This window comes from Puma concolor, chromosome F2, assembly GCF_028749965.1.
Source record: "Puma concolor isolate L17-30 chromosome F2, mPumCon1.1.hap2, whole genome shotgun sequence".
Classification (NCBI taxonomy): Eukaryota; Metazoa; Chordata; class Mammalia; order Carnivora; family Felidae; genus Puma; species Puma concolor.
In genome coordinates, this window is record NC_141684.1 from 73,484,667 (window position 1) to 73,497,506 (window position 12,840).

The window sequence follows — 12,840 nt, forward strand, 5'->3', positions numbered from 1 at the left end:
CCGCGTCAGGCTCTGGGCTGATGGCTCAGAGCCTGGAGCCTGTTTCCGGTTCTGTGTCTCCCTCTCTCTCTGCCCCTCCCCCGTTCATGCTCTGTCTCTCTCTGTCCCAAAAATAAATAAACGTTGAAAAAAAAAAAAAAAAAAAGACAAATAACGTGAAATGTCTTCAAGGTCACACACACAAATACACATACACACACAGCAAATTTATGAAGAATCATTCACACCAATTTTAATACCAGGAATGAATAAAGCAATTTCATCCTATAAGTAGGGTACATATTATACATACTGATAGCCAGCATAGAAAAGAAGGGTGAATTACCTAGTACATCTGAATGTAACTTCATTTCATTGATCACGTGACAGTAGTTTCATTCATAATTTAGGAAAGAACCTCACTACTACACATCAATGAACTGGTGGGTGGACGGTCTGGGCATGAAGTGTTAGATTTCAAAGTTCACACTCTGCAGGGGCCCCAGCGTGCTCCTGAAATTATTAAAAATTCGAGTGACAGTTTTCCATAGGGTGCAAGATGAGGCCAAGTAGAGCTAGCAAAGTATCCCAGTGCTGGCTAAGAGCCTGTGCGTAGAGAGAGACCTAACTCTGGGCTTCTCTCTCTTCTCCTCGAGATGCAGTCTCAGTCCACGTTTGGCACATGACGCAGTTTCCAAGAGAGATCAGCTGTTTCTGGACTTGATCCCTTTAGACATCGCATCCCCTTCCCACACCACATCCCTTTCATCTGATGGCCTTATCCACACTTAAAAATTCTACTCAAAGAACACCTCCTTCTGGAAACTTTCCTAATACCCTTCTCCCACCACCCAAGTCTGACTTGCGTTCCTTTCCCTGAGTTTCTAGAATACTCTGAGCAGGACTTCCATGGGCACAATATCATGTGATGCCTTGGGGCAAAGACCAGTGCCAGTGCCTGGGCTAGAAGACCAGTTGGACGTCTTGCTAGCTGTATGACCAAGGAGAGCTGTTGGACTGAGTGTCCAGCTCTCTGGGCCGTGTCATCTTCCGTAAAATGTGGATAAAGGTAATTAGGTCCTGGGGTTGTTAACGACGCCACGGTGAGCTCACGTTTGTTGTTTTTTAAAAAATATTTATTTATTTATTTTGAGAGTGAGAGACTGGGGGAGAAGCAGAGAGAGAGGGAGACAGAGCATCCCAAGCAGGCTCCATGCTGTCAGCGCAGAGCCTGATGTAGGGCTGGAACTCACGAACCGTGGGATCATGACCTGAGCCAAAATCAACAGTCAGATGCTTAACTGACTGAGCCACCCAGGCGCCCCGAGAGTTCACATTTGTAAAGCAATGAGAACCGTAGTGCCTGCTGGTGCACAAGAAAGCCTGTTAAGTGTGGGCTTTCATCATAATCCTTACTCGCATCAGTATTTTTTCATCGTGTTGATTATGATGATGCCTTGTCACTCACATTGTATTACATCGTATATGGCTGATTTCAGACGAGAGGTCTCCTTTTATGCCATTTTAGGCTTTGTATCCTCAGGATTGAGCACTTCTGGCACACAATATTTTTCATTCAGTGTTTTGTGGAGTAAGTGAATAAATGATGGAAGACAGTGGCCATATATCGGCTCTGAGAGATTATGGGTCAGCCATGGGATGAATGGTTTTGGTAAGTTTTTCTTAAGCAAATGTAATGAAGAAATGGAAGAGAGGCACAATCTGGGAATTACTGTTTTCCTGGAGTCATCGTAACTGTTACGCAGTTATTGGTTCTAATTTTCAACTATGCACACATTTATGTTGCTTAACGATAAGTTCCCTTGTTTTATTAAATTAAGTATATGGGCTCATGTTTTTGCGGAAACAACCAACCTGTTGGTACTAGAGAGGACAGAACAAGACGCAGGTTTAGGGGGCAACAAGTCGAGAATGTGTACTCAGTGTTCAGACATGTGAACCAGAGGACACACAAAAAAAATGTCCTTGATGGTCGTCTTGTCTAGGAGGGCCAGGGTAAGAGGAACGTGGTTTTCACTGTGTATCTTTTACTATTATTTGACAGATTTAACATACTCATCTGTTAAAATCCAGGTAGGCAAGTAATCATTCAGTCCTAGAGTCGGCTACTAAAGAATACTGTAGTGTCCATGAAAATGACATTGACGACAAGCTTGTGTGATGGGAGGGTACGTTTAGTAGCCGTATGCCGCCATTTCCCTCTGTCTGCTGAAATGCTTCCCCATTGTCCCTCTTTCTCCCAGGGCCCGCTCACCTTCCTCCCTACTCTTTTCTGTCCACTTACTAATGGTGAGACTTTGAGCTGGTTCTTAACCTCTGGGTGTCTAAATGTGCCCATCTTTAAGATGGAGACAATAATTGTTCCTGCCTCCAACAGTTGAGCAGAGAAAGTGAGTTCACATTTGGAAGCCTTTTTGGGCAGCGTTTGCCACACAACCAGTGTGTGTGGATTTGCTGTTCTCTTACCAGGTTTTCTTGCTCTGACCTGCCATTTTCTTCTCCTGCTCTAAAAATCCAAATGCAGAATGCAGTGATGGTGAATTGGTGGCATGGAGGTGGCCCACTGGTTAGAAATCCATCTTTAGATTTGCTCAGGTCGAGGGTGCAAGGGTCTCAGCTGGGCTTTGCCACATTCCACACCCAACAGCAGGTCCATCTTCTTAGGTGATCGTGTCACCCTAACAGAACCAATCTATTATATTTTCATTTTTTTAAAAATGTTAACGCTTATTTATTTATTTTGAGAGAGAGAGAGAGCATGAGCAGGGGAGGGACAGAGAGAAAGGGAAAAAGAGAGAATCCCAAGCAGGCTCTAGGCTATTGGCACAGGTCCCCACATGGGGGCTCGAACCCACGAACCCCAAGATCATGACCCAAGCTGAAATCAAGGGTCAGATGCTTCACCAACAGAGCCACCCAGGCACTTATAAGGGGATAGGAGGCTGCGTAAAGCATCGGTTTCATGTTTAATACATTTTAAGCATTATTTGTTGCTCGTGGTGGGGGGTTGAGTGTTGGGACTGGGAAAAGGCACGTCGGTGAGGTTGTGCACACCTGTTGAGCTGTGTGTGGACGCACAACCGCATGGCCTCGCCCCCACATCAGAGTCTGTGTCTTGGCAGTGCTTTGTGTAGTAATTATAGTAGAGATTACTTTAAAATAGGACTGGCATAGATTTCAATCTTATCTGGTAACAGTTAACTTATTAATGATCGTTTTGGCCTGTTGGCAGCCGTTCTGTCTTTAAACTGCAAGACAGATACAATCTCTCAAGCTGCGAGGGATAAGTAATTGGATGGGAAACCATGAAGAACTCCCTGGCATTACGGGAAGTGTTTTCAAGAATTTGGCCTCTCTCCGTCAGACTGGAACCGCAGTGCCTTTGTAGACGGTGCACGTGCAAATCAAAATCTTGGGTTCTCGAGATTTTTATGTGGGTGCACTTCCTTTCAGTGTGCTTCCCTAAGGACTCCGGGGACTTCCAGTCTGAAAAGGCAGAGCCACTAAGAAATTACTAGGGAAATAATTTGAGTTGGCCTCATCAATTGCCATCACAGGAGGCATTCCACTCTATACATGCTACTAGGAAATACATTCTCTGGAACGAATATTTCAAGAGGCTGGACGGTCTGCTTTGAGTGCAGTCTTCATGTTCATCCCAGTGCTGGCTCTGCCTGCAATAGTTTGCTTCCAGGGACAACGGTGGAGCAGTTGGACATGTGATTATGACGTGCCCCCAATTCTGTATAATACCATCTTTCTCTACAGTGGATTCTCCTTCTAACTCATAGCTCAGCCAACTTGTTTGTGCGTGTCTGGCATAAATTCCCGTAGCTCCCCCCCCACCCCCTTTCTTACAGTAGTGGGGGCGGGGCATAGTTTATTTGTTAAGTTGTGGTAAAATACACATAACACAAAATACACCATTTGGGGGGCGCCTGGGTGGCGCAGTCGGTTAAGCGTCCGACTTCAGCCAGGTCACGATCTCGCGGTCCGTGAGTTCGAGCCCCGCGTCGGGCTCTGGGCTGACGGCTCGGAGCCTGGAGCCTGTTTCCGATTCTGTGTCTCCCTCTCTCTCTGCCCCTCCCCCGTTCATGCTCTCTCTCTGTCCCAAAAATAAATAAATGTTGAAAAATAAAATAAAAAAAAAAAAAAAATCTCCAGAGGCCGGGGCGCCTGGGTGGCGCAGTCGGTTAAGCGTCCGACTTCAGCTCAGGTCACGATCTCGCGGTCCGTGAGTTTGAGCCCCGCATCGGGCTCTGTGCTGATGGCTCAGAGCCTGGAGCCTGTTTCCGATTCTGTGTCTCCCTCTCTCTCTGCCCCTCCCCCGTTCATGCTCTGTCTCTCTCTGTCCCAAGAATAAATAAATGTTAAAAAAAAAAAAAATACACCATTTGGACCGTTCTTAAGCAGACGGTACCATGGCATTGAGGACATTTACATTGCTGTGCAACCATTGCCACCGTCCATGTCCGGAACATTTACATCATGTCAACCTGAAGCGCTCTCCCCGTTTACATAGTGACTACCCATTCTCCCCTCTGCCAGCCCCTTGGAACCACTGGGGAGACTTGGTTTTTAGCAAGTGTTTTTCGCTGAGGGCCTACTGTGTGATGGGACACCGGCCTGGTGACAGAAAGATGAGTCAGACGTGATCTCTGCACTCAAGGGCCTCGCAGGAGGAGAGTCCGATTTGGGGGCCGTGTTTCTGATGCTCTACCGACTCACAACGGGACATGGCCAGCAGACGGAGAGCGAGGGCCTCGCCGTCCTTTGTGACCAGGAGAGGCTTTTCGGAACAGACATCCACAGTGAATCTTAACTTCTCCTAGCCCTGGTTTCTTAGATAACATTGGAATACGATACCTCGTAGGATTTGGGGGGCATTTGAAATGAAGTTATGTCATTTAAGCACCTAGCAGAGTGTCTGACACGAAGCAATCATAAATGTTAGCTTTTGGTATTATTGAGGAAGGTGTAGAAATTAGCTAAAGGGAGAGACGTAAAGAGAGTGATGTTTACAGAGCTGATGGCATGTGCAAAGGTTCAGAGGCATCACACGGCAAATCCTGGAAAGAATATTCGTACAGTTACTAACAGTAGTAAGCGAGTTACTTATGATTTTGATGATGTGATTTTACTGTGTTAAAGCTCTGCTTAGAAAATTAAAACGTCCGTAAGAGAACTCGAGACTTTCCCCTTAAACTGTGCCTTCCTTACTATCTCGGACGGAGACACTCCATTGCTTAAGCAACATCCTCGGAGTCATGTCTGATCCCATACTTACTCTCCTTCACCCATATTTATGTCCCTTTCTCGCCACTTCTGATAACCCCCATCTGGCAATACCATGAGATCAGTCCACCTGGATTGCTGTAGAAGCTTCCCAACTGGTCCCTTTGTTTTCCAGGGGCTCCTCTGCCATCCCTTGTCCACATAGAAGATGAGAGAGAAAACATTAACCAGAGCGTGTCACTGTTTTGCATACAACCTTCCAGTTTCCTCCCATTACACTCGGAGGAAAATCCAATTTCATATCCTGGAATGCAAGCCATGCATTTTCCCGCCCTCCTTTAGCTCTCCAACCTCGTTTTGTATTTTTCTCTAGTTTATTTATTTTTAATGTTGCTCGCCCTAGCCAAGCTTATTCCAACCTCACGGTCGTCACCCATGTGCTCTCTCAAGCTGGCACAGTCTTCCTTGAAGCTGGTTTGCTGTCACTCAGTTCTTAACCTAAATGTCACCTCCTTAACCTAAGCGTCCCCACCCTTGAGTCTCTATCCTAGCTTTGCATTCTTCATGGATTTGTATGGAAGTTACTCCATTTGTTGGTTTATCTTTTGAAATGTCTCTCTCTCTCCCCACTAGAACTGAAACTCCTTGAGAACAGGGGCATCCTTATCGTTTTGTTCACTGATTTATACCCAATGGTTAAACAGTGCATGGGACACTGGATGTGCTCAGGAAGTGTTTGCCAAATAAGCATATGAATCTTCGTCAAATCAATAAACAGTTGACTTGTTCCCAGTGCACGTATAGCATGGCACTACAATGGGTACCAGGATGAGAAATTTCTAGATCTTGTCCTAGAAGTTTTTAAACTCGACAGAGTAACAAAAAAATAAGCTATGTCCATGTGTGGTTAAGTTAAACTAATGTAATATCAGAACTTTAGCTATGGGCTTTATTTTCCATAATGCCTCAAGCTAATGACCTTTCTCCTGTTTAATCTCTCCCCCCCCACTCCCCCCCCCCGCCCCTCTCTTTTTAGACAGCCATGGCCTCTCTTCCTCTTCCTCACATGTCTAATTGGTATGTATTTCGCACCCTTGGTTGGTCCATAAGGCATACAGGAATTGCACCCACTACTTTACAGCCTGATAATTTCTTCTTTGCATACGGTTAACACATCATAGGTACTCAGATGGTACTTTTACTGATTGATTGATACTTCATACGAATGTGATATTTCCCATCAAATGTTCGGTTTTGTCTACACACGTGAAATTATGACCCATATTGCTTCTGACATAATGACCCAGCATGTGGGGTTGCTTTATAAAGAAAATGAGGGGAGATTCTGATTCCTATTTAAAACCCACTCAGGTCATGCCTACTTTTTCAAAAGTTAACAGAGGAAATCCTTGTGGCCATAGTGTAAACATTGTAAATAAGCAATCTGTTATCAATCATGTTTTATTACCAGTGGAACATGTTGAGTGCTTTGATAATGACCTTGGGAGCCAACAGCCTCCATAACCTAGATGTAACCAAGGAACTCTAGAACAGCTCAAAGCCTAAAACATTGACCTTCAACCTGCCTGGAAGCAGACGGAACGCTGTGCGCACCTGGCCGTGTGTAAACATTACCCTGTTTACTCTGTGACGTTAGAAGTAGCAGACCAACAGCGTCTGCTTATGTTTTTCCATTTCGTAGAGCCTTGGTGGCTTTTGTTAAGAAAAGTTCTTCAAATATTAAACAAAAGGCGGTGAAATATTAGATTCATTAGAAACGTAAAACTTACTACCATTGCTCCAACGGCAACTGCGCAGCGTGCTTAGAAAAAGTAACATTGACAAACATGACTTATTTCTGTGGTTGTCAACATTTAATTAAACAGGGCCCCTACATCTTCAGATGTCACTGTATTGTATATGTGCAATAAAAGGTTCAAATTAAAATACTGTACAATTAGTTTGCATAGAAAAATGACTTTTGCAGACCTCTACAATAGACAGTTTAGAGAAATAAGCATTTTGTGTTTAAATTGTGCTCCTTAGTATTTTAAACAGATGGCAATGGCTTTCCTCTTGATTATAACTTTGAGGCATGCTTTACTAAATGGAATCAGCGGGGTTCATTAAGGTCCCATTTGATGTATCAGTATTATAAAAATACCATGTTAATTATCCTCAAACGTTGCAAGTTACCTCCATTTTCCTGCAATCAGAAGATGAGAGAAACCCTGTGAAGCAAATTAGTCCTAATTGAAAGAGGACTGATTAATATTTAAATAAGGCATTGTGTGAGGGATTCTGCCATGAGAAAAATAGGCTGAACATCTGAATTAATTGCATAGCAGGTTAAATTAAATTTCATATAATGGGTTGGAAGATGAGTTGGCACAGTGCTTTAGCAGTGAGTACAATGGCTGAAATACCAGTCTTTTCTTTCACTCTTGGCTCAATTCCATCGAGGTCCTTGTAGCCATTACCTCTTTGTTGTCTCTCTTTCAATGCAAACAAAGGTACTAACAGAAAATTGCTACCACATTTTAAAAAATGTTAATCCTTTTTGGGAGACAGCACCTGTCTACATTTTCTCCATTTCTCTCCCACCTTGGCTGTAAAATTGGGAAACATTAGTATCTTTTTCCTTGCCAGGTTTAATGAGGATTGATGTCATAAAATGCTAATGGCTGGAATATAGTTAGAATTGTGCTATTAGTGGGTTATCACTGTCTGACATTTTCCCTGCACTGGAGCATGCATGTGGAGCCTGTTTAAAGTGATTGGGTTACTTAAGGGTCCCTGTTAGGGATATTTAATCCAACATAAATTACTTATGCACTTTGTTAGTGTTCAAAGGAAGAGTGTCACGTTGTACATGCTGGCAGTTTTCCAGTCAAGAGCTGTTAATTACTGTACAGCGAGTGAATACATTTTGCAGCGGTGGGAGGGTGGGGACTATATGTATATTCCATCGAACTAAAAATGAATAGATGAGTGTGTATAGGAAAAGAAATAGACTGGAGTCATTTTTGCCCCCAGGAATTATTGTGCCATTTGTTTTCATTTTGAAAATAAAAACAAATGACAATATGATTCCCTTTGGGGGAAAAGTACTGGAGTTCTAAAGCATTCCTGCCCCCAAACACGCAGTTATCTCTCTGTCTGCTGTTAGCGACCAAATACATTTTCCAAAGCCTCGATTCAGAATTTTACAACTTTGTGAACCTCAAAGTTTGGGAAGATACCATTTGCTAATCAAGCCAAAAAACTAGAGCAATGGTAAAAAAACAGTGTAAAAGCATGTTATGGTCAGCCTCATGTTTCTATAAGTTATCTTTTTACAAGCTTTGGTAGATCAGGAACTATCTTTTTATTGCCACTTTGAAGGGTCAAGCAGACTCTGTTTCTATTAATAGCGGTTTTGAAATCTGCTATTGTTTAAAAACCTAACTGTGAAAAGAAAAGTTCTTTCAAAAGATCTAACTTTTTGCATTGACTGCCATCACAGCCAAATAAAGGAGCCGACCTAATCCACTTTCCTGGGTTTGTACCTCTGATATTATTTAGACAGCAAGTATTCATAGGATTTATATATATACATATATATGTGTGTGTGTGTGTGTGTGCGTGTGTGTATACGTGTGTGTGTGTGTGTGTGTATGTGTGTAGGATATATATTAGATGTCCCCAATACTATCCATTTGATGAAATAGCCAGAGGCATATATCATGATTTTTTTTTGCAAACAATCCATTTTCCATGTCTAAGAAGATAGAAAAATATATAGTTTCTAAGCCTTTGTAAAATAACCCTTCTTTCTGAATTATGGCTCTGAACAAAGAACATTTCATTTTTGTAGTTCTTATTATAGCCATCAGTTTTAAATTAAGAGCTGGAAATACGTGCCTAGCATATTTATAAACTTCCCTTTAATAAGGGGAAAAACCCTCATTTTCTTACTGAAGAATGATAAGTTAGGCACAAATGGGCCGAACACGTGCTGTTGTTTTAATTATAGAAATTAAAATATTTTGATTAGCAATATTAAAAGGACTTTCTTATGAATAGCCCATTGCTATTTCATACAAATTCATGGAAATAGATACAAATCCATACGGTTAATTCTAATGCTTAGTATATCATCTATTAATGAAGTCATGCTTCAAAAGATTTCAAAGCTGTTTCTGCTTTGAACAGAGTTGTAAGACCTGATGATGGGGAGTGAAGCCTAATAATTCACGGGGGATAGCAGTGAAATATGAAGCCCTCCTCAATGTAACTGGCTAATAAGCACGTGACAAAGAGCAGTAGGTCAAAGTTACGCAAGAAGGGATCTATTACCATGTTCAAATCTATAGAAGCCTATATCCATTTCTTGATGAGGATCATATGTATATGGGTAACTCCTCATAAGGCTAATGGGAGTTCACCAGAAATATCCTTTGTGCTCTTCTGGGCAATGGACCAATCTCCTGAGTGTATGGTGAGTGATGAGACTATTTCAATGAAGTCCATAAAAAATCAGATTGAGCAAAGGTAATAATTCCTTCATAATTGGCCTAATGATGAGAGGGAACATGAAAAGATATAAATCTGTGCAGCAAATCAAGAATGTTTTAGAAAGGTACTTAGACTCAAGCCAGTTGATCCTGTCAAACAGAGTGGTTTTAAGAAGAAACGATTTCCCCATTTTGAATTATCTTTAAGGCATTGAAAAATTAAAACGAGCTTGTTCATATTTGAAGACCCATTTCATATGGCTAACACCAAAACAAGGAGAATAAACTGCAAAAGCATCTGCACATCTTGAAGATCCCATTTTTTTTTTTATTTGAGGTACAATTGAAAGGAGATTTCATGGCGTGTAATTCTGACATCTCTTAGATACAGAGATATATCTGTGTACTGGAGATATTTTATATATATTAAATACATAACATATTATAGATAGAGAAATTATTTTGTTACTGATATAGAGAAATATATAATAAATTTATATATATAACATAGATAATTTTATATATTATATATGAAATTTTGACCTTCTCAGTTACCTAGTGTTTTCCTAACCAGTTATATCCCAGGGCCTAGGACTACATAATCTAGACACAACTTTAATGGTGAACCAAAACCCTAAAGCATTTCCTTTGTAGATGGCACCCAGTCTGTTTCTTGAACAGGTTGTGTAGCTTTCTTGGTGAGAGCGCAAATCAAGAGGTGCAAAGGTGCAAACAGGGAACTAGCCAGTGGAATCATGGTAATCATGGAAGCCTTCAGCAGTCACCCCCGACCTTCCAACCCCCTCTCCAAGCTTCCCCCATGCCTTCTGGTCTAATCACAGGGGCATCGTTTGTGTGCTCTGTTGTGTTTTTATAGCAAGTCTACAGCTGTCTTGAATTGCTTCGTGTCCTTATGTAAATTTTGCATCCAAATATTTGGTGCTCTTGGAGCAAGAGGGGCAGAAGACTAACATTTGTTGAATACTGGAACTTAAAGTGAAACACATTTCTTTCTGGCAACTTGAAACTTGGAGTGCAATGATAGAATCCCTCTCTCCAGTACACGGTACCTGAATGTCACTCACATAGCAAGGCTGTTAATCACGTTTCTCAGGGTCCAAGGGTTACAGGCTTATAGGACTGACAATAATAGTGGATTCTAGATCTTGGAAGTTTTCTTATCCAAAGCCAGATTGCTCTAGGAAAGGAGCTCATTTCTCAGATTGAAGGGAGACCTTGAAGAATCTTTAGCATGATGCTGTGCAGTGTATTCACCTCTGTAGGCGAGAAAAGTGACATGTTGAACCTCCACCCCTCTCCTTGTTTGGCCGCTGTTGGAAAAAACTGGGGTAGCCTCCTTCACAGCTTTCAGTCTTCTGTCGCGTTCCTTACGCATGCCTCGGTCTTTCCGGCTGGTTCGTGCCTTTGCCGGTCACTAAAGCCATGCCTTTCAGATCCCAACAGCACTCTGACATGGAATGACAATGACATGGAACTGTGGACTATCCTTGCAGAAAACAGCTTGATAACAGTATAGGCAGGTCGTGTGCAATTCCAACGTTGGCTTACGGCTGTTTAGCTTGTTGAATGCACAGGTGAAGAAATAAACATAAGTGAAACAAATCCAACACTGATAGATGGCCTTTAACGAGTGAAGCTGTTGTGCATGCTCTCTTGTCTCATTGTGTCTGGTCTTGAAACTTACACCCTGATGGGGCTGTAGTCCTGAGTGTCTACACCATGCAAGTGGCAGATTCGTCACTATCCGTGCAGTTTCATTCAGTCAGCATTTTTGAGCACTTACTCGTTCCTGGAGCTCCACTAGTCCTAGAGGTAAAATTGGAGCAAGGGAAGGACCCTGTCCTTGAAGTGTCCTCCTCCCAGGGGAGACAGTCACATGAACACAGACGCCACTGCAGGCAAGTGCAGTAGTGGTCACAGGTATGAAGTGGCAGGAGGGGAACGCATGAAGTCCTGGCTGGGGAAAGAGCTGGTGTCCTGCAGAGAAGGCGATGTCTGTGTGGGCTCTGGAGGAAGGACGTCACCAGGCAGATTGAGACACAGGCAGGGAGGAAGGCAGAGGACGGCATGAGCAAATCACGGGGAAGCTTCAGGAGTGATGGAGTTGGTCTATTTGGAATGCAACCTTTATAGGGTTAGAATGGCTATCCAGGAGGCTCTTAGAAAAGTAGGCTAGGCTTGCGTTATGAAGGCTTTGTGTGCCTTAGTAACATAAACTTTGCTGCCTTATTTGTGTATGAGTGTTACCTCCTGATTGGATAATGGGGAGCCTCTGGAGAGTAGGGATTGGGCTTCAATCTCGTATCGGTATACAGTCGGTGCTTAATGAATATCTAATGAATTAAATGAAGTAAACAAATGGTGAATTTATTTAAAAAAATTTTTATTTTTGAGGTAGAGAGAGAGACAGAGCATGAATGGGGGAGGGTCAGAGAGAGGGAGACACAGAATCCGAAACAGGCTCCAGGCTCCGAGCTGTCAGCCCAGAGCCCGACGCGGGGCTTGAACTCACAGACCGCGAGATCATGACCTGAGCCGAAGTCGGCCGCCCAACCGACTGAGCCACCCAGGCGCCCCACAAATGGTGAATTTACGACAGGATAAGATTCTCATTTCTTCTTTTTTTTTTTTATTACCCCCCCCCCCCATATATTGTAATGAAGAATCAGGAGAATCAGGAAGGTTCATCCTGGCAGGGAACTTTAAGGGCAACTTACCAAAATGCACATCTTACAGAGAGTTGCTGAGGGACATACTAAGGGCCATCAGGGTTGGGTCCTGGGTCTTCTGAGTCCAAGTCAAGTATAATTTCTATTCCATCGTGTGTTTGTTAAATTTTTTTCTGAAATATCACTAAAAATCATGTTGCTTAAACTTTCTGCCACTAAGGGTGTATTTTTATGTCGAAGGATATGAAGATAAACCGCAGTCGGGTTTCTGAGCAATTTCAGAGTGAGGCCGGGCTGCTGATAGGACAGTAAAGGAATTTCAGTGGCTACTATCATTGTCTTAATAGTTGATATTAAAAAAAACACTTTAATATTATCTTTAATAGTTTCATTACTTGCAAGTTTAGTCAAATTTGACT

The 12,840-nt window shown here is 42.5% G+C and overlaps 1 protein-coding gene across 2 annotated transcripts in view; it reads left to right on the forward strand.

The window, feature by feature from the left end:
• TOX (thymocyte selection associated high mobility group box) overlaps positions 1 to 12,840 on the forward strand; it is a 309,790-nt gene that overhangs the window by 83,795 nt on the left and 213,155 nt on the right. The gene's annotated exons all lie outside the window — the stretch shown is intronic.